The sequence below is a fragment of the Manis pentadactyla genome, chromosome 7, assembly GCF_030020395.1.
Source record: "Manis pentadactyla isolate mManPen7 chromosome 7, mManPen7.hap1, whole genome shotgun sequence".
Taxonomy (NCBI): domain Eukaryota; kingdom Metazoa; phylum Chordata; class Mammalia; order Pholidota; family Manidae; genus Manis; species Manis pentadactyla.
This window is the reverse complement of record NC_080025.1, coordinates 102,069,828-102,097,221: the sequence shown is the minus strand read 5'-3', so window position 1 is coordinate 102,097,221 and position 27,394 is coordinate 102,069,828. Positions and strand designations below refer to the sequence as shown.

At 38.3% G+C, this 27,394-nt stretch overlaps 1 protein-coding gene and 1 long non-coding RNA gene across 5 annotated transcripts in view; both read right to left on the bottom strand.

Moving 5' to 3' along the window:
- CREB5 (cAMP responsive element binding protein 5) overlaps positions 1-27,394 on the bottom strand; it is a 385,945-nt gene that overhangs the window by 55,463 nt on the left and 303,088 nt on the right. The gene's annotated exons all lie outside the window — the stretch shown is intronic.
- LOC130684299 (uncharacterized) lies at positions 23,009-27,191 on the bottom strand. Its single transcript, XR_008998518.1, has 2 exons — positions 26,172-27,191; positions 23,009-25,714 (listed from the first exon to the last, which is right to left on the bottom strand). It is a non-coding gene; the product is annotated as an uncharacterized LOC130684299 (long non-coding RNA).

The window sequence follows — 27,394 nt, the reverse complement described above, 5'->3', positions numbered from 1 at the left end:
AAGAAATTCTCACTTGCTTTTTAACACGTGTAAAACTAACCCACATTTAAAAATCTCGTAATCTATGGAGAGGGATTTTATTTCTCATAAGAAGATAGCAGCTTTACAAATCAATAATATTTGCAAAGAGTTTTAAAAAGTGGAAAAGCTGTGAAAATAGAAAACAAATAAATTACAGCTCAGACTTTTCTTTTAACCTACCAGAATCAAATGGTCTAAGACCATCCAACAGGAATATTTGCACTTAGCAAATATTTGTGCATATAAACCCTCTCGTTTTAGTTTTGATCTTTCTCTTAAACATCATGAATTTTACAGCTTGGCAAAGTGTTGTGTTTGCCATCCAAAACCCAGATGGCTAATGGTAGATTAAAAGCATAAACTTCGAGGTCAGTCTTAAAAGAAAATCAGGGCCTTCTCTGCAAGTTTTGGCTCCAGTTTATGTGTAACACTGTGTCATTTGTTATAATGTTAACATTGTATCAATTGTAGTTTGGTTAAAATTTTTTAAAATAATGAGTGACATAAGAAAATGATAAGAGAACTTAAAGGTGAATTCAGGTCCATAGAAAAATGTTTTTTATATCTATTGAGTAGTCATTGAAGGATACTCTCAGGGCCATGAATACATTTCTCCACTATCTTCATCAAGTAAAATAATCCCCACGCTTCTGATTATATCATCTTTCATGTACCATGGCTAAGAAAAAAATCAGGAAACATTCTATTATCAATCACTAAAAACCCACAATAAAAGGATAATTTATAGGAATATTAAGAATCACTGAAAATAAATTCAAGGGGCCTTCTTATTGTCAGGTCCATGCTGCAGAATGCCTAGGCACAGGGGAAAAGTTGTGCCTTGCAGCAGAACTAGCTTTTAATGGCTCAAGTGTGGCAGGATAATGAGGACTGGGGGAAGAAGGTGTTTAACCACATGGGAGCTTCACAGATTTCTTGACAATATTAAAGCAACAAGCCCAAGATTTTCATATTCCCTGAAGACTAAAATTTTCTCCACATCCCCCAGCTCCTAAGAAATGGTGGCCTGTCTTGAAAATCAAATTATAGAAAGAAAAGTGGACTCAACCCCCTTTAACACAGGATTACAGCATTTATAAAAAGGGGTAGATGTGTTTATATAATGTATGCACACCTGAGAACTCGAATAACTGTTAATAAGTACTAAAGATTCAGAGGTCCACATAAAGTATTTTCATGGCTGTGAGAGCAAGAATGTTTTTATCTTAAAGAGCAGAATATATCATTGGGAAAAGCTCATAGGAGAAATAAGGTAATCTATGATCTGATCACCCTCAAAAACCTCATATCAGTCATGTTTTATGCAAGGTTAGGCCTCTTTCTGTTACCATTCCCCCTCCTGACAATCTCTATCTACCCTGGGTAAACTTGGCAAAGGTAAGAAACAAGCCCCTCATTTGAGTTGAACACTTTTATAAGTAAGATCCTTTAGGACTCTGTATTTGTAGTAATTAAGGATGAAAGCCAAGAATCTCTAATGGATTTATTACATCTCTTAGCTCTAAACAAAAATGAAGCACTAAAGATGTATGAGGAAATAAATGAATGAAAAGAAATGTACCAGTTCAGTTTCATACTGTCTTGACGTGATCTGAGAACCTTAAATAGGAAAAAAAAAAAAAGGCCAAGAGTTTAAGGTTAGGACAGATAACTATTTTGCTAAAGAAAAGAAAAATCTACTTAAGTTTATCAGGTTTTTGTTCTATTTTGTGTTGAGTAGGAAGGAGGGTTCAAGGCACAGAAGGTTCTCAATTCTGGGTGCATAGTGATATGGAAATACAAACAATTAAACAGCAGTCACTCAAAGTATGTCATAGTATTATTTTGCTTTAAGTTCCATAGCAATGGTTGTGTTTCAGCCGGATATTTGCACTTAATGCTGTGTATATAATTTCAAGCCCTGGTCCACATCAATAAAAACAACAAAAAAAGTTACTTAACAAATGTTCACCAGAAAATCCAAAACACCAATACACTGTATTAAAAATTATCTTGAGATTAAAATTAAGTTTAATCTATGTGACCTGAAAATTTGAGCACATCATTTTGACATCCAAATCTATAAAATTCTATTCCTATAAAATTTGTTTTTCTAAAATAGTTCTTTATCTTAAGATTTTTGTATAAAATGGGAGGTGTTCAAGGGAACTGATCCAAATTGACAATCAAAATAATAGTTGACACCAAATGTCATAGGCAAGTTTAAAAACCAAATTTGGGTCACATCATTGCAGTGCTGCATGGATATCTGGGGAAATTTATAAAGCTTTAATTTAAGTTAGTTGGCTGGCAAATTTAGCTTTCTCCTCACTACAAACTTTCATCCTTAGCAAGTTTGAGAATGAGGTCAGTTTTTATCCTCAACCAATTATGTGATAGAGTCAAATATTTCACACTATTTTATTTTTATGTCACAAATTCATTTCTAAAAATTATTCTACCTCCAAAAACAACCTACATCATGCTATTATAAAAAATGATTTAAATATTTAAGGAATCACTAAAACCTTCTCAAGTCTTGGCATATATAATTGGTTATTTTCCTGATTTATCACTTTTACCCCCACACAAGTATTTCCACAAGACGAATGTTACACACACACACATACACACACACACACCACGTATTTAATGTGACTACAGATAGGAAAATATTTGGACTTTCTCCCAGTCATAGTGAGGAGAAAGTTAGCTATATGACTTTCTCCAGCTGAAAAAGGCCCTACCCTATTTGCTTGTAATATTGGAAAGATACCATGAGGGAGACATGTTTAATTAGGGCTTGAGTTTAGATTTCATTACATAAATGTCCCCTCTCAACAGTTAAAGAGGTGCCCACTCAGAAAACATTCTACCTAGACCCTTCTAAGGAATGGAGACAAGCCTGTTGACTCACCATTTGTCTTGAGCAGAGAACTGCCGCATTTGAGAACAAAAGGGACCTTAGAAATCTTGTCAACACCCACAATTTTATAGGTGAGGAAACTGAAGTTCAGAGCAGTTAAAAACTTGCCCAAAGGCCCACCACTGGTTAACAGCAAAATGGCACCCATCTGTGATCTCATCCCAGCTCTTTACTGCTCTAAGCAACACATTTCACACCTAAGTAAACAGTTACATGTAAAAATATATTTCTTTACATCTTAGTTTTTTCTTCTCTTGAACTTGAGCTCATCGGGCCTATGTTAATTTATTCAGAATTTCTGGATGTTAGAATCCACTTCTTTGCCTCTCTAACCCCATCAATTTTACAGTGTTCTGTCATCCCCATGTGACAATAATCACTGCGGTTTAGTGTGTGGGAAGCAGGAGGAAGTGTATGTAGACAGAGCCTTCCTAGGAGGTAAGTGCCCTATATGTGCTGCTCTCAGCACAAGTAGAAGAATATATGTCCCACCACTTGGAAGGATTATGGGGATTAATTAGATAGCATTTGTAAAGTGCTTTAAAAATGAAATGTGCTATTATTACACCTAATTAAATTTCTCTCTTATATATTCAGCAACAATTTCATTTGTATTTGTTCTCATGCCAAGAAAAGAGCTGTGTAAGCTCACAAAAGCATTAATATGAAAGCTAGTCATATGTAAGCTCTGTTTCCTTCTTTTTCCTTCTTAAAAATGTTCTATTCTTTTATCACTTCTTCTCGTCTCCAGACACAGATCTACGCTGAAGGGACACATATGCATATTCATATGTCAGTGACATATTTTGGAGTGAAATGCTTTTTAATAAATAGCTTTGCTGTGTGTGGCAAAGCAGTTTACTCTCAAGGTAAATGCTGATTCATAAAGAGACAGCCACACATGATAATATATGTCCTATGTAAGTTATGGCAAGATTGCCCATCAGATGAACACAAACATGCAGAGGCGCATTGGTTGAAGCAAAAACTTTGGCGGGTCTGAATCATTCCCTCAGATCTTCGGTGTGGCATCATCAGCAGGACCTTGTAAACATCTTTCCCCACTGGTTAGGCTACTGTCTTAACCTGCCATGATGCATCAGAAGCACAGAATAATTTGGTTGGTCTGGTTTTGCTGCCACATGTAGATACCCAATGGAGTCTCCAGGGAGACAAGGAGAGGTGTGTGTGGAAACTCAATCTGATTTAGAAATCAACTCTCCTGTAGGTAATATGTTCTAATAAAGACCTGGAAATACAGACTCAGGGTGCAATTAACAGTTGGGAAATCATCAAGCTAGGAAACTGTTGATAGAGAAGTATTTCTATTGTTCAAAACATGTTTTGTGCATTAGGAAAACAAAACCAAATTCTTTCTCTTGGCATCTACCTTGAAAAGCACATCAGCTAATGAAGGGGGCATCAGGGTTGACATCACAGCATAACCAGCAGCCTGAGACCTATTTGTATGTGGTTAGAAGCTAAATTCTAGTTTACTGCTGATGTCATTAGTCAAACTTGCATTAGCGATGTGGATTGGCAAGCTTTCCATTTCTTCCACATAATAAACAACCATGGCATACCATAGACAAATGTAAACCTGAGCATGTCACGCATTCTGAAAGGTTGCATGGCATGTACATTCTGAACAGTTTCCACTGCCAGAGCTGCAGGAGCAGAGACGAGCTGGAGTGATGACACCTGACCCTCCTACTTTGCATCCTCTCTACAAAGGCAAGTGATCCTCCCCCATTCTGGCCTGAGCACAAATGAATGGAAATGTTTTTACAGCAAACTTACTTAGCTAAAGATGCTGGCAGCTGATGCTCCACTTGGTAAACTCAACAGAAAATAAAGAAAACTAAGCCCTCATTTAAGGAACACAGTTTGACCTACATGAGTGTGTACATTGCAAAAATCTCATTGTGCACCTACAATTTCTGGTGGACTGCACATATCTACTGTAAAAACCACAAAAGCACAATGCACATCTGCTCTGGCTATTGAAATTCTGAGACAGCATTCTTCGAATACATTATTCTAAGAAATCCCATATAAGTATAAATAACCAAAGTCAGACTTCACATATCTGGGAAAAGTAGATGTCAAAATTGGGTAAATTTATATTTTATTGCTCCTTCTCTTTATTTTGGAGCTATTTCCTTTGTACTTGGCAAGATAAACACTACCTTACCCCAAGCTCAGCTGAGCTTCCAATACTATCTCTGTGGCATATTTATCAACAGAAGTACATTGTGTAGGTGTTCCAAAAGCTCGATCAGTCTTTATTTACTTGTTAAAGAAAAAAAGTATGCTCGTGTGTGCTGAGCATGCCTGTACACTCACACACGAACACACATACCCTTTGCCTGAATGAGCTCCAGAGGTGTCTACTCAGTGTTTTCTAGCAAGGAAAACAGTTGAGTTAATCACCCTAGTACAAATTAGGGGTGCTCAGAACTGAACTGTTTGCTCTTCCACTGGCCTCCTGGTAGTGTGTGCTTTTCATTAACGCCACCCCCGCAGGGGAATTACTGACGTCTCATTTTAAATACATTTTTCTGTAAGTCAACTAACAAAACTAATTAGGAACTGTGAAAGGCTATATTGATAGAGTAAAAATATATAAAACAGCTCTGACAATTCTCCTGGAGGACTCCATACATCATGGGCCTTTTTGTTCAACTTTGGGCTCTTTTTTGGCTAAAATATAAATAAACTAAAGTAAAATCTCTGGTTTTAAAATGACTTTAAAGGACCAAACGTTTCCTGAAAGAACCATTTTCAAATTACATAAAAACATGTTTAATCAGTCTTTGCTGCTCTAAGTGGCAGGGGGATTTCACAGGGCCTGACTCAGTGACCTGCGGCCTGGTGGCTTGGACCCCAGCAGTGTCTCCATGAGGCTACTGGGCTGATCCGTCTCACTGAATAGACAAGTTAATTCTGTCACAACTAGGGCTTTTCCCAAAAGACTCCTTTTTCTTCACATACTAGCCTTTGCACTTCCCAGCTACACAGCAATAAACTGGTAGCTTTAATATGACAGAAATTCAACCAACAGCAACAAACACAGCAAGACCATTCAATGCTGTATGTTATGGCATCATTGCCTAGCTGATGGCTGTGCTGTAACTGCTATAAACCAGGTGAGCAGTGACTTCTACAGGCTAGAGAAACAGCTGTTTTCTTAGGTGTTCATCCTGAGATAGCAAAGAACCCAAGATACACATGGGCACAAATCCTGGTCTTATACTTACTAGATACCATGCCTTCCTTAGCCTTAATATCCTCATCTCTAAAAGGAGACTACACTGGCAAGGACCACAGACACCATGTTGGCTGTTACTACCACACACTGCAGCTATGCTAGTGCACCACCACCACCACTGCCACACTACGGCTGCATTAGTGTACCACCACCACCACTATTACTACACACTACAGCTATAGTGCACCACCACCACCACCACCACTGCCACACTACGGCTGCACTAGTGCATCACCATCACTACCACACACTACGGCTGCACTAGTGTACCACCATCACCACCACCACCACCACTACTACACACTATGGCTGCACTAGTGCACCACCACCACTACCACACACTACGGCTGCACTAGTATACCACCACCACCACTACTACTACACACTACAGCTATAGTGCACCACCACCACCACCACCACTGCCACACTATGGCTGCACTAGTGCACCACCATCACCACTACTACTACACACTACAGCTATAGTGCACCACCACCACCACCACCACTGCCACACTACGGCTGCACTAGTGCATCACCATCACTACCACACACTACGGCTGCACTAGTGTACCACCACCACCACTACTACATCACTATTACATTGCCACCACCACCATAACTATTCCAACTACTACCACTGCTATTAACACTACCACTACTACAATACTACTACTACTAGTACCACCACCACTTATTCCCACAATTAATGCTCTTACTCTCTCTATTCATTTCCTCAGATTGCTGTCTGCTGTCATGGCAGCATAGTAGTTAAAGGCATGAACTCCAGCAGTGAGACTTCTGGTTATGTCAGTTCTGCTATTTATTAACTGCATGAATTTGAATAAGCTATTTAACCTTTCTGTGCCTCAGTTTCCTCCTTTATAAAATAAAGATGGTATTAATAGATATCTCAGAGATCATTATAAAGAATCACTGTGCTAATATTTATAAAGTATTTAGACCAGTGCCAGGCTCAGAAAAAACACTATGTAACAGCATGCTAAAAAATTAGCAAGGCTAATTGACAATTGGAAATAATGTTATATGATGGGCATTAACTGTGTTTAACTTGATACCCATAAACAACATGTTGTAGACTGTCAAAATTCATTTATTAATGGTTGATTATACAATCTTAGAAAGGTGCGTGCCTGTACCAATCACCCCTAAGACCACAGAATTGTTGTAACCAGCAATTTAAACATGATGCAAGGATAACCAACTGACCTCTCTCTCTGAAAACTGCTGTCAGCTCCCAGTGAATGTCTCTGAACATTACACAGTTCGAAGTACACGGTTGTGGCTGACACTAATAAACAATGTGGTGCTTGAAGAGGGGCCACTTTGAAGAACACCAGTGGTAGCCATATTGGCTAGGGAAGTTTTGGGTTCTCTATTAAAGCTTCTGGTAAAGATTCCTTCCTAAGTGCAAAATAAACAGGTCTCCATTGCACTGAAATGCAGGGCTACTTAGACACAATTTGCCTTTGGCTGAGAAAGGGAGCTGGTAGGCCCCTTCTCTGGCTATGACTTGCTTTCACTACTCATCTCTCTGTATGCAGGGCCATCGAGCGACTGACCCTCTGCAAAGCCAGTAAGGGCTTACTGACAGGTAGGTAAACCACTCAAGGTAGGATGGTTTGCACACAGTGGTACTATAAAGGCTGTAAATGTTGGGCTTCTGCAACTTCCTATGTACTGTACAAAAAGTCTACAGCAATTAACTAAGTTTTTTGGGAATACAGAATGTGTTTTTTCTGTATACCCCTGGGGCCTATCATGGTGCCCAACACATAGTCGGTTTGAACAAATAATTGCCAAATGCTTGAATAGATGAATGCACTTGAAGATCTCTAAAACACTTAGCATCTGAGATGTACGGACTTGAGAAGCTACCCAAGTAATAGCTGGGTCTTTGGCTGTCAGCATTTATTTCATTCTTTTCACAGTGAGCCTCTGGCAGCATCAGTGTTTCACATCCCCATCAGCAGAAATTAGCAGAATTCATTGTTTAATCATTGTTTAACACTGCCTAAAGTGGAATCTTTAATATTCCTTAGTGAGGTTTTTTTTTTTCTTGTTATTAACTGATATGTACTTCTTGAACATCACTGCCAGATTCATGTCCCAGAAAAACTGATTTCATCATGTCCCTCCCTACTCATAATCCTCAGTGACTCATTATTGCCTAAAAGATAATGACCATTTCCTTAAAATGGCATTCCAGAGCTTCCATGGTCTGGCTAGCACCCAGTGTTTCTTGCCAACTAGACCTCCTGTTTCTCTCACACGAATCAATTTCTCAGGTCAACAGGTCTACCACCAATCCTTGAATACAGAGTTGGTCATCTCTCAGTTGATTCATCTGTTTGAGAGTCTGTATCTTGAACAGCTGTTATAAATAAGGCATCACCACCTCTCTCTTGATACTGTTTTCCTCAACTAGAGAAGTCAAAGCCTATTCCTCCTTCAATGACCTGCTCATTTCCAGCTTCTTTTATCAGGTCTTCTCTACAGATTCACCAAGTCCAGAAGCATGTTTTCCTTTCTTGAATTTCTAAAGTACTTCCTCTTAGAGCATGCCCATGGCACATTGGTCATAAACCACTTTGCATTATTTAATTTACTCCTCCCCCTCTTCAGCTGCCCTATAAACTTCTCAAGGGCATGGATCATTATGGTAGACCCATAATGCCTCGCTTAGTCAACCTTAAGCTTTCTTTTATCCCAAGGACTGATTCCTGAAAGACAATCTATAGGGCATGGTAATTTAACCTTACCCATTTCTTACAGTGTAGGTTCAGGGAGGGCTACCTTTTTATGCAATGGGGGTTATCAACTTAGACCTCAGGTGAGACAGTTTTTCTGGACAGTTTTTAAAAGCTTTTGCTATTCATTAAGGCACCCACTGAGGCAGATAGAAGCAAAGGCATGGTATTCATACCTTTAAAATATCTTATTGTTTAAATTGGATGCTGCCTGATGCCAAGAAGAGAGTGAAGCATCCCTCTCCACTGTAAAGCAGGTGATAAAAAGCTTGGATAACTGGTGTACCCTTGAGGGAAAAAAGGAGTGGTTTTTTCAAGTTCTCACAGCTCTAATAACGATGGTGTTGGCAAGGGGCTACTTGCCAGCATGCCTTTGGCAACCAACTTTGATTCTAAGTTAGTAGGAATTGTAGATAAAATATGAACTGACTTGCATCTTTAACCAATCTTTGGCAACTTAAATCTGAGATGTCACCCTGCTGCTGCCTGGGAAGGAGACACACCACAATGAAATCACATAATTCCAGCAGAGATCCCTCCTGGATCTTGTGACCAAGCAGTAGGAAATGGAAGGCAATGTCTTTTTCTTTGAGAGCAGGTGGCCAAACTGGATGTTCAAAGGAGCAGAAACTATACAGTACCATAGTTCTGGCCACATGCTACTCCTTGCATCTCTGGCTCCTTTTTGGAACACTTGAATTATTCATGACACACAATGCATCACTACACACAGGCAAGCAGTGCGACTGCCCAGCACAAACAGACTGAGGGCCTTTGGTGTGAGTCTGGCAGTACTGTGTCTTTAAGAAAGAGCTGGTGCACCCTGCAGCAGAAAAGCCTGTAGATTCAGCTGTGTTCTTACCTCACTTTCCCTTCTGCAGTGACCTCACCCTCCCACAATGCTACTATTCATGCAGATGGAATGGAACACTGCATACAAAAGTTTCATTTAGTCACATAAACATGAATATTTAGCCTGTTTGATTAAAAATGAAACCTAGGTATTTGGCTTTCTGCAAGTTGATGGGGTTGAATAAGGTGTTTCTTTTTCTAAAAAAATAAGTTTAATTTTAAAGACTAACCTTGAACAGAATAATAGAAAAAAATACCCCCCCACACCTTTTTTTCCTGAACAACTGTATTTCCTGGTAGGGTTACCCTTCTCTTGTCACAGTCCTTAGATCCCACAGATTTTCTACTTACTGTTAGAGAGTCAACCATAGAAAATATAGACACTGAATCTTTTTCTTGAAATACAGACCAATTTAAAATTTTTTATTATTTTATTTAACAAGCAGTTCATCATGACTCTCTCAATCTGTGTGTGTGTGTGTGTGTGTGTGTGTGTGTGTGTGTGTGTGTGTGTGTGCATAAGTATACACATAAATGTTCAGAATAAACTCAGGAATTACATGCCATTTAGTTGCTTTCAAAATTGTAATCTACAGGGTTGAAAAGAGGACTTGGAAGAGGTTTCAAAGAATCTATCTCCCCGAGGGTACCTGTGGAATTATTGTTAATTTTAATTTCTCAAAATATCTTTTCCTTGTCAATAAAAGAAGCCTAGAGTGGAGGAGTTGGTAAGCAATAAGTATAAGAGGAAAACAAATATAACTTATCCTTCTAACACCTAAAGATAATTTTCTGATATAATCCCACCAATTGCACGCATGCACATGTGCAACAGAAAAAGTTATGGCAGGGGTGGTTAGGACATATTGTATAAACAGGATTATTTCTATTTTATCCACATAGTATATTATTTAAATCACCTGAGCATCCTGTCCTGACATTATTTGGCTTTTGAAAACATGATTTTGATTGTTGTACAACACCCCACTATGTCCTTAGTGTTGGGCATTTGCATTATTTCCAGTTTCCCAACTCACTTCCCCAATACTTTATAACAGCATTGTAGTGAATACCTTTGATCATAAATTTCTCACTAGGTCTGTCATTTTCTTCTTGGGACTGATTCTTTTAGGTGAAATTAAAGGAAATAGACATCCTCAAGGCTATGACCCTCAAAGGGCTTGGTACATCTTTCCAAAATGTTTTCCAGAAAGTAGAATCATACGTATGGCATAAAATCAACATTCTCTTAGCCTATCTACGTTGGTATTAAGTATATTAAAGAACAGCATCTCTTAAAACATTGTCCACCAAAACCATATATTTTCCTAACTTCCTAATTATTTCTGACAATAAAGAAAAATTCTCTTTAGGAAAGAAGAAAGAGTGGAAAATAAGATCTAGTTTCTTCTTTGAATGACCTGCCAGGGTATGAGAAACTCTACTTATTTTTCTAATTACATAAGGGAATGAGAACATATTCATACATTATTTGAAAAGACACATATTATCCTAAAAGAAGACATTGTCTCAAGAAGTTGTATAACTGTCAACATTTATTAAATGAGCCATATTTTAAATGTACTAGAACTGAGGTTGCTATTTAAAATGGAATCCTGGAGCAAGTCCTTTGAAAAAGTGAAGAATCCTTTGTTAATGCAGGAAATGACAACAGTATTGATTTCACAAGTTCAGATTTCTATGTGAAGATTTTCCTCAAAACATGGAGTACTTTAGTCTCAAAATATTCTCCTAAGATACTTATTAATTACAAAGGGAGAGAAAGTAACTTTACAGTAGAGACATCTGACAAGTATCACCCTAGCCAAGTAATATTATACATTAATATCACCAGTAATAAGATTTATCATCACCCATATACTCCGGATATGACACATTGAAAAGGGCACTACATCACCCCTGGAGAATTCTTCTAAAACATCCATAACCTCAGTAATCATAAGAGAACACCAGATGAACACAAATTGGAGGACATTCTATAAAATGACTCTTAAAAATGTCAAGTTCATAAAAATCTGAGGGAAGACTGAGAAAATGTCACAGATTACAGAAAGCAAGGAGAGATGACAACTAAATGCAATGTGAGATCCTGAGTTGGGGGCCAGAATAGAAACAAGACTTTGGTGGGAAAAAAATGGGGAAGTCTGAAAATAGTCTGTAGTTTAGCTAATAGCACTGCACCAATATTAATGTCCTTATATCGTCCAAATGTTTTGAGAATTATACCATGGTTGTAGAAGATGCTAATATTAGAGTAAGTTTGATGAAAGGCATATGGGAACTCTCTGTACTGTCTTTGTAACTTTTCTGAAAGTCTCAAATTATTTCAAAGTAAAAAGTTGAAAAATAAAAAATTAAGACATCAGTAATGAAAAGACAAGACAACTTGCACCTCTAAGTTACAGAAGTCTCAAATAAGGAGGCAAATCCTATCTGGAAGTCCCTGGATCTTCCTGGATATTTGCAAACCACAAGTAATTCCATGACTGAGTAGAAAATCACAGTCTGTTCTGAAATGGTTCATTTAACTTTCTTTACTGAAATCTGAGAATACGTTATAGACAAAATCCACTGGACCTTCACATGGCCAATGTTTAATTTCCAAATATGTCAGTTTCTTTTTCCTGACAAAAAAAGACAATCTTCAAATTCTGAGAACAGTATATTGGCTGATAAATTATACATAGAAAAGAAGGAGCATCTCTCCTCTCCCCTGCATCCCCTCTGACCCATGCTCAGTCTGCCTGTGCTATCTGATAATTCCCAGCACTGTGGGTAACCAGACTGTGTCCTTTGTTGGCTCATGAAGAAGGGAAAAAATTGCCTTGATATTTAGGATAAGCCTAGAGAATCTAAGCAAACCTTTCATCCAGAGATGTATCATTTAATTCTTGAAAAGATTATCAAATATCCATTTCTACCCTGAAATCTTAAATTTTTTTCAGTATCTGTACTCAACCAGATGGATAATTGAAATATTCCATAGGGATAATAAGGCCTATGTTTAGCACAGTCCTGAAAGCTGGTAGAAACCTGAAATTTCATTACCTGACAGTCATTCCATAAAAATTAGACTTCAACTCATGATACTTCAATTATATATTTAAAATGAGTGTTTAATATGATAATTATTACATGCTCATTCAGTGTAAGTGTATTGTGGAAAATATATCTTCTCTGGGTTTAATTTCCATATTGCAGAAATATCAAAATAAGACTTAATTCATAAGTTTTAATCATCTTTTACTGATTAAAATAAATATAGTAAGTATGGAAACTGCAAGCATCTCTAACTCTGATAAGAAAGAATTAACATATCACACATTGAGGCTCAAAATGTATTTCTTATATTTCTTGCATATCAGATACCTATGTGTAGGTTTTAAATGGATAACATATAGTCATCCTCTCCTTTAAAATGAAATTCATGTGTTTTCTTGTCAAAAACTTGTAATGTTGAGTGAAAAAGCAAGTCCAGACAACTCCACACAAGATATCATTTCATAGAAAGCTTAAAAACAAGCAAAAGCAAACAATGTTATTTTAGGAAACTCATACATGCATGATAAAAGTTGAAATGCTAAGGAATAATGAGCACAAATTTCAGGATATTGGTGACCTCCAGGGTAATGTAGGAGGATGGGCTGTGGAGAATCACACAGGTAGTTAGAAATGACTGGTGATCTAGTTCCAGGGCTGGGTGGTGTATTCACAGGTATTTGTTATATCACTGTGCTTTATAATATACAAGATATACAACATATTTTTATTGTAAAAATATTAAGGGAAAGAAGAAAATTTTATTTCCATTTGAAATGCTGACTGCTGTTATGATCAATAGTTAGGAAATATACTTCATCATTTGCATACATTGATTTATTATTGAAAGTTATATTTTAGGTCTAATACTATATTTAGAAGAGATACAGTATACTTTTTTTACATTATGCACATTAAAAAATGATCAGTTGCCAAAAATGATGTCAAATTTCAGCTTTTAGCCAACTTCTTGGCCAATTGAATTTTACTTCTGAGACATGTAAAACTATTTATCTTGCATAAAAATCTGGCAACTGTATTAGACACTTATTCTACTCATACTGATGTATTAGGTACCCCTAGCAACCTAATAAACACAAAATAACCTTAAAGATTGCCTTGAAAAATCAACTTATTCCATCATTATGGACATTGTTGTAATGAGACCTATGAAAGGCAGATGACATTTGATAGAATGTCTGATTTAATACCAGCATCTCTATGGTCTTTTGTTTTAATAAAGGCAACATACAATGAACATATGGAAACTGATCAGATTTGGCCAGTGTACAAACTGCCTCACAATTTGAAGTATCCAATGATTTCTTATTCAAGAACGATTTCTTCCAAGGTAGTTATGTTCAACCCATTTCTTTTAACTATCTTTTTAAGCAAGTGGACCTTCTAACTGCTGGGTAACACCCAGTGGGACTTGAAAAAGAGGAGGCAAGAGTGACTCAGATCAAAGGAGTGCCTTGTAAATCAGCCACATGCAGCACTGAGACATCCATAAGGGCGGTGTGCCCTTTCTCTACTGCTGCAGTCATGAAGTCATGGGCCTGCCATGGGGCTAACATATTATTAAAATAAATCACTGGCCTGGAGACTTGAGTTTAAATGCCAGTTCACTCATAAGTAAATGAGAAGGAGCTGAGTGTCTCATCCAGAATGCTGTTTGGAGAAGTTGCTGAAATTACTACCACTCTGTGTTGAGGCTTTGGTTTTCACAGATGCCAAAACACCCAGAGAATAAGGGTCAAGAGCATGTGCCTTACAAGGCCAGACTTGGATTTTGCTTACAAGTTCCCCTCCCAATTTCCTTCCTAGCTCAAGGTAGCTTTAGTAAAAGAGAGAACTTTCAAGAGCATTAAATTCTCACTGATTGTTAAATGAAGCACACAAGCAAAAAAATCACAGGTACCTGCTCTTTGGTTGCTATCTTTGTCTCCACACTAAAGTAGCTATGACACTGGAATAAAAATTGCACTGAGATTTTCCTTCCCTCTCATTTTATTCCTTTCCAGGCAGCATCTAACAGAAAAACACAAGCTCATGGTCTGGCAGACTAAGACCTACAAACCATTCTAAAATCCTGATTGCATGATGGGACACAGGCAGGCTTCTTACCCTTGCCAGCATCCCACAGTAAGTCAAGTCTCTTTGAGTAGAGGCAATATGCTCAAATGCCAAGTTCTGGCTTCATTTGTTCCATTGATAATTAAGTCTCAGCTCTCAAGAATGAAGTTGCCTTCACAAAGCCAGCTTAGGACATTCAAAGAGTCTTCTCCAGAACTCTGGGATTCTTCCTATTTCACAACACTAACCTCCAGTAACTCGTCCTCCTTAGGTAGCACACATTCTCTCTAGTTTCAATAGAATCATGCTCAGAATGTACTGTTTGCCTTCAAGATTTCCAAGTCTGGCACTGAGTAAAGAGATTTCTCTTACCCCCAAATTGTTCTTTCTCATGATGACTAGATTCAGATTTCAAAGGGGTCCCACACATCCATTTGCTTGCCTCATTCATAAAAATCCAAGATACCCACAGATCTAGGGATTTACCACTAAATTTGGCTTGTGTATCATTTGGATTTGTATAGACTACCATGAAGGTAATCCAGGCCTTGCCTGTAAGAAAACGAAACAAAACACTGTGTCAGCTCTTCACTGTCCCTGTTCCAAGTGACCTACAGACATGTTATTAAAACATAGCCCATAAAGTCATTACTTTTTATCTTACTTATCCAACACCATCAGGTAACAAAACATAATCTGAAGCCAGCTGAATGGCCACAGATCCCACTGGAATATGTTCAGTGACCTGTCACATCGCTCTGGCTTTTCTCCTGTGAGGACCAACACCGCCACTGTGAACAGTGATTGGGAGGGGCCTTCCCCGACTCCTTGCAGGATCTTCTCTTATCTTCCACATCCAGCTAAGAAATCTCGCTCCTTCAGAGAGGGGTGCTATTAATAAATTAAAGGGCAAAATGGTAAACAAAGGCTGTTTTTCATCATCCATTACAGGCTAGGAGGCTGCGATCTTTGTATCATGCAAAGTAGGGTCAAGCTATGCCTCTCCATCATTCATAGGACAGGCCATAGGCATCATGTCAGCACAGCCGGCCCACCCTGGTGTCTAAACCTTCCTCAGAGGGAGAACTAGAAAAAAATGTGCTAGGACTACTCTTCCTTGCCTGCAAGTCTGGCTTCAAGAGAGTGTGTGTGTCTTCTCTCTTCCCAACCATGAAAGCAGAAAGGTGAGCCCCTTCACCATTACATGTTCCAGATAGCTGCCAGCAAACACCTATGACATTGCTTTCTCCCTCACTTAAAGGGAATTGGCTGTAACTCCCTTTGGACAGAGTTCTGCCATGCTGCAGATAACTGTCTTGTTGCTCAGCCACTTTGCAGTTCTAAATGATTTTTTCTCATTATGGGATCCATTTTGGCTTTAGCCTCAATGAAGAGTGATTAATGCATTCATCATCTATTATAGAAATGATGCTGCTGAGAATATTTAAAATATAGATAATGAATGATCATCAAATCACTGACCAGGTGCTGTGTGCATGCACACGTGTGTGTGTCTGTGTGTGTGTGTGCCCCTTTTCTCTTTCTCTCCACCTGTCCTTCTTTGTCATAAAAGATTATAGACATTGGCAGCCCTCATCTTATTTGCTTACAGCAGAAATCAGGCATTCCAGAACTGACTCAGGAAAGAAAGTCTTATTTCTAATATGGAAAAGGAATGAGAGAATAGGGTCTTAAAAAATAAGGTATAAAAAAGCCTTATTTGAACTTTTTTGAGGAAAAATAAGAGACTTGCTTGGAACTGAAACTATACTGGAGTGTAAAACTTCCAGCTCCATCAGCCTCTCTGCCACAGAATCCTAAGAAATGTCTGTGAACCAGTAACGTTTTCTCAGGGGATTTCATTACTGAAAGGGCTCATTTGAAAAGACATTAAAATACGAATTACCTCATAAACTATTTAGTTGTGTACCCAGTGGGAGTGTGTACTTACTAGGCCTGAGCTCTTCACAAATAGAGCTAATCAATTAAGCTTCATTAGAAACTGAAGGAGTCTTAGAAAGATTCAGTAAGTCAGGACCAACTACAAAAAGACTTGACAGAAAAAAAAATCTGTAACATAACTACTGAAGTTAATTAGCAGCTTTTAGGAAAAGTAACTCCAATATTCTGGTCTTGGGCCAGAATCTGCTCCTCATAACATAATGTGTCTCTGAACCACCTATGGATCTTATTGAAATGCAGGTTTGCATTTAGTAAGCTGAGGTGGGGCTCAGAATCCTGCATCTCCAACAAGCTCCCAGGGGACGCTAATGCTCTAGGTCAGGGACCCTACTTTGAGTAGCAGGGCCTCAGATTATACAATGCAAGCAAAAGACACAATTCAAGTAACCTTCATGGTGTTAAAACAGGCTGCCACAGACTGATGCCACATGGAACATCATTTTTCTTGTTGCTCTACATGGCATTATAGAATGAGAAAGTTATAGACTGTCTTTATTAAAACTGATACTTTTTTCCCCTCATGTCACTGGTGAATTTGTTTTTGCTAATATTAATGTGAAACATTCACAGAACACTAAAAACAGGGGCCCATTGTAAAATTAGCTTTCTATCTCCTTAGAGACTAACTTCTTAAGGAAATTCTACAGCACATTTTTAGTAGTCAGATGGAAAGGTAGAAATAGCTTTTACTTTACCCTCAGAATGAGGAAATATTTAGTCAGGCTCTACAGACTCACATCAAGCACTGAGCTCACATGGAGCTGGACTTCCCCCAGGAGCATTCATGTAGGCTCTTCAGAGAAGGACATGTTCACAGGCAAAATGGGTGGGGAGCAAAGGGTCCTATGCAGAATGAACATGTTGATCCTGAAAGCTTTGGATGGAGCTAGCCTCACTGGTCTCTCAGAAAACAGCAGTGTTTGCTGCCTTACTAATCATGCCGTTTCTTGAAGAAAAACATCAGCATCGCTTCTGCAGTCAGATCAGTTGCTGCAGGGAGTAACAAGGAAATTTCTCTCATGTCTAGACAGCTCCAAGCCAACCGCTAGAACAGCAGCTTGCTCCAGCAGTGTGGACATACCTGCTCTGGGCCACACGGCTCTGCTCTGACATAGCAGCAACGGGTTTCTCAAGTTCACGGCAAAGGCAACAGCCAAAGGCAGAGATGAGGCTTTGTGTGCTCCTTTTCAGCTCTCAAAATACAACAGGGCACTTAGGAAGGGTCACGGCACTGATACAATACCAAGAGCTCATCATATTCTGACCCTGGGCAGAGACTCTTGCAGGGGGCACCTATACACTTCCTCCACACTGTTCTCTAGGTCATCAAGCACATAGCTGAGAATAAGACCAAATATGAGCAAGTATCTCCTTGGGTTATGAATGGAGTATTATGGCACATGAACCTCAAAATCTATTCCTGGCTCAGTGACTGTCACTAACAAAGTAGGGGATCAGGACCCATATTCCCTCCCATGACTCACATTGGCAATTACCCTTTCAGCCCACTTCTGAGAGTGCTTGGGCACTAGGAGTTTGCCAGGTTGTTGAACGAGCTATGTGAATATGGCATGGGCAGCTTTCACCCTCCTCTGAAGCGCTGGGACTATGGTGAGGCAGGAGAGGCACCCAGGGCACAGGACTTTAGGGGGCACTCATTCTCAGAGTCATGCAAACAGGCCAGTGCCAAGGTATCACTGGCACTACCCTGAGAGTGAGCGCTTTCTTAAACTGGGGCCTTGTGAACCTCTCGTCTCACTCTAGTCCTAGCTCTGCTTTTAAGCTTCAGAAATGGATGAATCTAGAAGCTACTATGTTTACCAAGGGAGAGCTCGTCACTGGAGAGGCCAACTCAGCACCGTTAGTCTTTACAGATTCCCACAGAACGTCCCTGGAATTTGAGATCTGAGTTTGCAAAGCAAATCGTGGAGGGTTTATCAGGATTTTGCTTGATATTTTAAGATTTAAGTCATCTTAGGTTACTTTTGGAAACTGTTATGGGCTGAATTGTACCCCCTTCACCCAACATGCCCGCCAACTAGTATGTTGAAGTCCGAACCCCCAGCCTCTGAATGTGACTACATTTCCAAAGAGGAAATTCAGGTAAAATGAAGTCATAGGGGAGAGCTCCAGTCCAGTATGATGAGTATCCTTATGCAAAGAGTAGATGAGGACACCGACACACAGAGGAAACCCCTGTGAAGACGGCTGGAGAAGGTGGCCGCCAACAAGCCAGGCTGAGAGGCCAGGAGCAGAGCCTCCCCCACAGCCCCTGAGGGCATCCCACCACTGCCACCTTGATCCTGCACTGTGAGACAATGAGTTTGTGTTGTCTAGGCCGCCCCGTCTACACTACTTTGTCATGGCAGCTCTAAAAAAGCCAGTACAACTGTGTATCATAATTCTTCCAAGTGGTAAAGATACCTCAAGACAAATGCTGGGCATAGAAGCCACAGGGCATAAATCTGCAAAGAAGTAAAAAGCCAACCTTCTCAAACAATATTGCTTCTCTCTCACTTACCAACTTTACATTTCCCTGTATGGCCCCGGAAGATGACTGGTTAGCCAGAGATGGGTAAGATTCCTCAAGGGAGGAACAACCTAAGACAGGCACAGTCGCAGGTGAGAAATTGGGGATCAACAGAGGTGAGGCTTAGAACCTCACCCCTCCTGTTTTGAGAGAAATCATCTGCATCCGTGGATGTTTTGTTGCCCTTGTCTAGCTTGGATAATACTTAGCCTAATACTATAGCCTGATCATCTACATTTGCTTTCTTACAGCACTAAACTATGTTTTCTACCTTTATCTTGCATCTACCTACCACTTCAGCATTTTATTAAAAATAATAATAATAATAATAATAATAAGGGAGAAATGTGGGATTCACATATAAATCAAGTATAAAAATCAAACAAATATTCATATTTGACCTGATTGTTTATAGTTCATAATGTGTGATCAAAACCAAAAGTTTCTGTGATGGCTGCCCTTGTACTGTTCACCATGTAAGAACTTATTCACTATGTAAGAATTTGTTCACCATGTAAGAACTTGTTCGTTGTGCTTCAGAAGATCGGAGACTGATGAGAATTAGGCTTGGGGTGGATTAATGATTGTGCATCGAGTCCCCTGTACAGAATTTTATTGTTATTAACTGTTAACAACCATTTGATCAATAAATATGAGAGATGCCCTCTCAAAAAAAGAAAAAGCCAGTACAGAAACAAGTAATTTCCTACGTGTTCTAATGTCCATGTCTCTGTTTTTGCTTTTTTTCCTTTTTTTTCAAAAATAGCCTTGGTCACTATGGACAACTAGCCATGCTCCCTGGGGTCTGCATTATCAACCAAGTCTCAACCCTCACAGAGTGAAAGCAAAGAAGAAGCAAGAGTCTGTGATACTGGTTAGAAATTCCCAAATGTATCACTGTAGGTGAAGGAGCATTGGAGGGATAGTGACATGTTTTAAGGAACCATAGATACAGTCTCCAAGTGGACAAAAATGTTGGAAAATGTTGGTTTTACTAATGATTAGGAGATGAAGGGCTTTTTCTCTAAGCTGAAGTAAGCATACAATCACTTCAATGAGTTCAGCCCTCAAAGTGGGGAGATTTAATCTTTCTCTATGTCATCTCCATCACTCCTGTCTCTGATTTCAATGCTGAAAAAAAAATCAATCAATCAATCAATTGTTCTGACATTAGAAAGTCACAATATATCAATCAAATGTGAGAACAGCACACTGTGGCTATTTTTAAGAGCTATGAAAATGTCAGTACCTTAAGCCAGTAGCCCTAGCTAATGACGAGTCCCAGGCACATTGATTTCCATGGTCATATGATCATCATTCCTCTGGTTTCTAAATCCAGTAATGGTGTGGAATAGCCATAATGGAGCTCACAGTAATAAAAGAAGAGAAAGTTCAAAACATACTTAATTCCAGAGGTATTGAGCTGTCTTTTAAAAAAATAATACATCATGACTGATAAAAGTTCATGCTACAAAAGACGGTACCAGGGATATTAGGGACCCACTCCTCTTAGAGAGAAATGTATTTGCTTTCCTTGTCACTGAAGCCCAGGTGGCTGCCTCCACAGCAAATAAAAAGTGTGGTCCCCAGGGATGGTGGGAGGGAAGTCCTGTCCCGAATTCTTCATTTCTTTCTCTCCACACATGTGTAGAAAGACTCAGACACACTACGGAATAAAAGGCTTTTGTGGGCAGCCCTGGGAAAGTAACCATCTCTGACATTTCTTGTGCGGAAAACTGTGTTTTGAGTTCTGAATGACTGACTTTTAAACACACTTTGGGAACACCACTCCTGTGTGAGAGTCAGGCCTGCCTTTAATAGGATTGTTTGCAGAAGATCCACCTTGGAGTTCCAAAGGCGACACTGTAAACCTTTTGAAATGTGCTCAACCCTACAGCACTTTTGGTGACTCAACAACCTTTAGTCGAGTAGAAATCAGTTAATCTAACAAATAGAAAATCCACTGTGTGGTCAGGTAATATGCTCATAATGTATTCTTGGTCTTGAAAAGCTTGAAACATAAAATCCATGTAAATACTGTCCTTTTGAATTCCTTGTGCCTAAATAAATATCAAAATACATTTAACTAAATTTCAGAAATTACATACTAAGTGATAATGGGGAAAAAAAGTTCTGCCCCAAACCATTTATGCCATCTTTCCAATTGCCTTTTTGTTTTTTAAAAAGCTAGACTTATGAAGAGTTTTCCACTGGAAAAGGACAAAGAAGCAAGCATGGGTTACCCCATTTTAAAGGAGATTTTTACATGGTGATCTACAAAACTGTTTTCCTCTTTATTTGGTCACCATTTTACACAATTTATAAAGACCTGATCTCAACCTGAGTCTCAGAAAACGTTAAGAGTAGTTTTTGTAAAGGAGACCTTCTCTGTCATTCTCTTGAATTCTTCTATTCCTGGATGACTGAAAGAATGCCTTCAAACAGATTTTTGTGACTGTTGTTTCCCAAACAACAAAGTACACCATAATCCTAGAAATAGAAGGCCAAGTGGCTTTTGTGATGATCAAGACCTCAACTGCACTTTGTAGACACTTCTGGCGGAGAAAAAACACCGAACAGACCTGGGAAGTGTTCATTGTCTGTGACTTTAGGACATGAATGGCTAGGGAAGAGTTTTATGAAATCTGATTGTACAATTCAGAAAACAAAATTTATATATGTACACATTGTTTATTGATATTTTTATTGGGTCTACCTAAATTATCTGCTCCAGATCTGCCTAGAACTCCTTCCAAATTCCTTCACCTACTGGCATATAAAAGCTGCTTTCACAGAAGTCTCCCATTTCCAGCCTACATATCAACCAGTGATTTGCATAATCCTTAATACCTCCCCCACCTCAATCCTTTCTTCAGCCACCTAATGCAAACAAGATCTGGCTCAAGCTTCCCTAAACTAATCCATGCTAACACCATTTAGAAGGGAGACTATTCGGTGTAAGTTGGCAGAGCTGAATAAGCTCCCCATTGTATAACCGGCAGTCTTAGTAGAAAGACATTAATGAATATGCCAGTGGGAAGAGCCCTCGGCTTCTCAGTTGCTTACTGGACCCTAATACTGGAAGAACTCTGTGAAAATTGAATGGTTTTTTAACCATGGTAAGGGATTTAACTCCACCTCCCTGTCTGAATCCTAACAGCTCTTCAAGACCCAGATCAAAAGCAACAACATGGTGAAGAATGAACTGGCCTGACCCTCCAATTCTCCTTTCTAACACCCAATAATCAGTCTACCCTCTGAACTTAAAAGACAGTTTTTGGTAATTTTTTTATGACTCCTACCTTGCCCATATATATATAAGTTATTTACAGGCTGACACCATGTCTTACACATCTTTGTAAAATCCACAGCTATAGCATAAACAATAAATGTTTCTTTATAATATATATAATAAATAATAAAATAAATAATCTTTATAATAAATAAATAAATAAGCACATGCATGCATACATTTTAAAAATAAATGTTTTTAGCTAACACATTTTAATGCTATTTCTTCCCCAGCATCTACAGGCTTTGGCTCACTCTAGAGAAAACCCTCTTCTCTCATCCTTCCAATCTGCCTAGGCCAGTGCTGTTGAATAGCAAATGTTCCTCATCTGTGCTGTCCAATATGGTAGCCATTGGCCACATATGGCCAGTACAACTCAGAACTGAGTTTTTTATTTTATTTTAATGTACTTCAAATTTAAGTAGCCACATGTGGAGAGTGGCTGCTGTACTGGAGAGCACAAGAGCTGGCCTCATCCGAGAGGTCTTCTTGGAGGGCCACTCTGGAGGTCTCACCACCATTACTGTGAAGACAGATTAGGCACACACTTTGTGTTCACCTTTATCATAACATTTATCACAACATGTTTAGTTGTCTAGGAATCTGATTCCCTCATTGGACTGTATGTGGCTAAAGGCTTGAGTTATGTCTTATTTACAGTTTTATCCCCCAAAACAAAGTATAATATTGGCATTTTGGAGGTGCTCAATAAAGAGTTTTTGAATGAAAGGATGAATAAAGGAACTGATTACTCAGTGGACTGGGAGAAACACTTCTTCACATGCAATAAATCTACAAAACAGATCTCTTGGGATCAAGTGAGCTGGGAACTAAGAGATTAATGGTGGTGATGTGACAAATTATCTTTGTTTAAGGTGCATGCATGGCTCTCTAGCTTATCTTTCCTTATAAACACAGGCCCCATCTTTGCATAACTGGAACTTAGGAGCAACTTGCTTGTAGAGACCCCTGGTCATTAAGCCATGAGTCTGTCCAGACTTGTTCTTTAAGAAAATTCCCAGGAGATGAAGTTCACTGCAATGATGGAGTGAGATAAACATGCTTTTGCAGTGATCCCATGTTCTCACATACCCCATACTGGTCTACAGAACAGCTGGACTCATTCATCAGATTTGAAAATAATCAGGTCTTCACACTCTGTTATCACGGGTATGGTTGTTCCAAAGGATATGTTGGCAAAAAGCCTTCTTAACCATGCCCCACAGACTTGACCACCTCCGTCCAAGGGGCTGAGGAGCTCTTCCTCTCCTTCACTGGCATTTCTTCCAAACCCAGTTGCTGAGCATAAGGGAAGCTCACATTCAAACCAATAATGATCCTAGGTGTTTTGGAAAAAAAACAAATGCCGAAAGTTGGCATGGCACTGCTTGTGTCATTTTAGGGCACATAGTTGAGTCTCATGGTTAGACGTATTCCAAATATTTATATAATTTAAAGTAATTTGTACAGACATAGTAAAAGTCTATTTTAGGCAATGGAATTTAATATATATTTCTTGTTAAACCTTTGGTCTTTTGTGTAATTTTAGCCTGAATATTTTAACATTAAAATATTATAAAATTTTTCATATTCATATGTTTGTGAACTAGCAAGCCGTAAAACAATAACATGTGTTTGAAATTTGAAAAAAAATGCTGCAGTGAACTCTGTTTTCTAAAATAAGTTTTTAACTATTTAAAAACATTTCTGTAAGTCGTCTTTATTTTTGTGTATTTCAATTAATTGGTGAATGCAAAGGAACAGCTGTAAAACTCCCATGGGTTTTTATATCCAAGTCTCTGTAAAGAGCACAGTGATTTAGAGCATTAATCAAAACTAGGAATTGAATTCTAGAACTGAGTTTACTACAACTTTGCTGAATGATCAAAGGTAAGGTATTAATCTCTCTTACTCTCAGTTTTCTCTTCTGTGAGACTATGGACTTTGTACAACTATGTTTTGAACATCATGAATTAAATCAATAAAAGAAAGAGAAGTATCCTTTGAAGCAGGAAAACAAAAAAAGAAAAAAGAAATGTACAGAGAGAAATTTCTAAATGCCAGTTATTATGCCAAATTATTTCCCTGTATTACCTCATTTAATTCTCAAAATAACTCTGTAAGAGAGGCCCTACCTTAATCCCCATTCTATAGATGAGGAAATAAACAACAGAGAGGTTAAGTAATCAGACCATGCAGCTAGGATTTGAAGCAAGACAGTCTGATTTTTGGGTCTTTGTTCTCAACCAATGCTTCATTCTGCTTCTCAAGAAGAAAAAAAAAAAAAAGAAAGGAACCCTCCCCCAACCTTATTCTTAATTCCAGCTGAGAACTCTGGCTCCCATAAAGGGCTAGCCTGACAGTCTGTATGAAAGGTGTGAAACTGCTCTGTACATCTTAAAGTATGAGCTAGTGGTCCTTATTTACATTATTGCTAAAGACACAGAGACTTAGTATTTTTCAATTTAACATTCAAGGTTTCAAATATTAAAAAAAAAAACAACCTTGAATTTCATGACCTATAGTAATTTGAACTTCTGTTGGGGCACAGGTTTGAAGTGCATTTGCTATACATCACAGGGCAGGAAGATGACAGCCAGCCTGGCACTCCATCCAGGGTCAGGACTGCAACTGGGATTTGTTCTCTGCTTGTTGCCTGGTGCTACATACAAAGATTTGGGGGTTCACAGCAGTGCCAGGCAAAACCCTCAAAAATGTCAGGGGTCTACTGTGAGAAAAAAGTTTACTAATACTACTAATAAATATTTGCCAATTAATTGTCACTGCTTCCATGCTTCCATCCCTACTACAATTCATTCTCCATGCTGTTTTTAGGTTACCAAAGCAGAGACCCAGCATGGAAAGGTCAGATCCCAGAGCTGGGTTCAAATCCTTCGTCTGCCATTTGCTGGCTGAGTGATCTCGGGCACTGTCCTCTGTCCATCAGTTCATTTGCCTGTAAAAACATGGATAGCCACCTCATAGGATAGTTGTATGGATCAAATAATACAGGTAAATGCCTAGTCTATGTGCTTTATGGGCAGCTCCTCACTAAATCTTCACTACATGAATGTTGCATAGTAACATGGCTTGTGATCTGTACTCCCTGCACATTTGATGTTATTATATAATTATTCTCATATTTGTCCATTTGACAAAGATACATTTTTGCCACTTGTGTGCTACATATTTAGATCCCTCCCCCTCAGGAGCCCAGGCCTTGGTAAGGACGTTACACTCTGGTTAACAGAAGACTCACTCAACCTTAAAATAATGCTCCATTAATATTACCCCAGGGTACTTAAGCTGTTTTATATTTTCTGTTTAACTTTCTTGCTTGAGAATGGATTCAGTGACATTTAACCTTTCAGGAATGATGATAAAGTTTAATCAATATAAATCCATATACTTACACAGTGACTGGTGAAATAAAAATGGTCAGAGGTTGATTTCTCACAAATGGGCTAACAGCAGGATCCATATAATGCCACCTCAGATAATGGTGAAAGATACAAACATATCTTCAGTTTATGTAAGATATTCATGTGTATATTTAAATAAACAAAGGCTTGGCTAGATAAACACAGAAAATGTGCAAGAGCCACATTTATATTCCTAGGGAAGCCAATGTTTTTGAAATAAGTAGGTTGAGTAACTATAAAAATCAGAAGGCTGAAGGAGATTGTCTTAAACCCTGATAACACTATGCTTCCAAGCAAAAGAGTAGGTAAGCAAAACAAAATACAAAAAAACTACTTAATATATTTTTAAGGTGTGCACTTAGTCTTAGAAACAAACTCATAATCAGTAAAGCCAGCTAATTAATAAGCATTTGAAAAACATGGTGGAGAGAGGACAACCTGCTCTGTCATTTGTCCCTGGATTCCAGTACTAAGCCCAGTTAAGAAAAATTACCTTTTAAGAAATTAAAAGGTAAAAATTACCAGTTAAGAAAAAGTACAGAAATGTATCAAAGAAGAAAATCAAGTTGCCAACAAATATAGAAAAAGATGTGCAACATTACCCATAATATAAGAAATGCAAACAAAAAACTGGCAAATATTCTATTAAAAAATGATAATGCTTAATACTTCTGAAAGCGCTGTAAGATGAATATCCTCTGATACTCCAGGGAGGAGTGAAATTTAGTATAAATTTTAAGAAATATGACAGTATATATAAAGTCTTTAAAATGCTTATTCATGTTGACCTGGTAATCTTGGAAATCTATTATAAGAAAATAATCATAGATGTAATTAAAGAATTTCAGATCAGTTTTCTAGAATTTATTTTTATACTCAAAGGGTATATATTTTCTAACACAGAAAAATCTAAATATCCAGGAACAGAAATAAGAGAACAGTTAAATTTTTCATGTGATACCATAAGATAAATGATATGATTATTAAAATGTTTTCAAAAGATACTTAATGATATGGAAAAATGCTCATAATACTATATGCAATTTCTAAACAGCAGGATATAAACTGTATATTCAATATGAACCTAATTTTGATACATTACATATGTGAACAGGGAACAATGAAAACAATATTTCCATTTTAACATATCCCTTAAGTTTTGCCACTACATATTAATTTTTTACTAAAATTACACTGGAATCCATAAATTTATG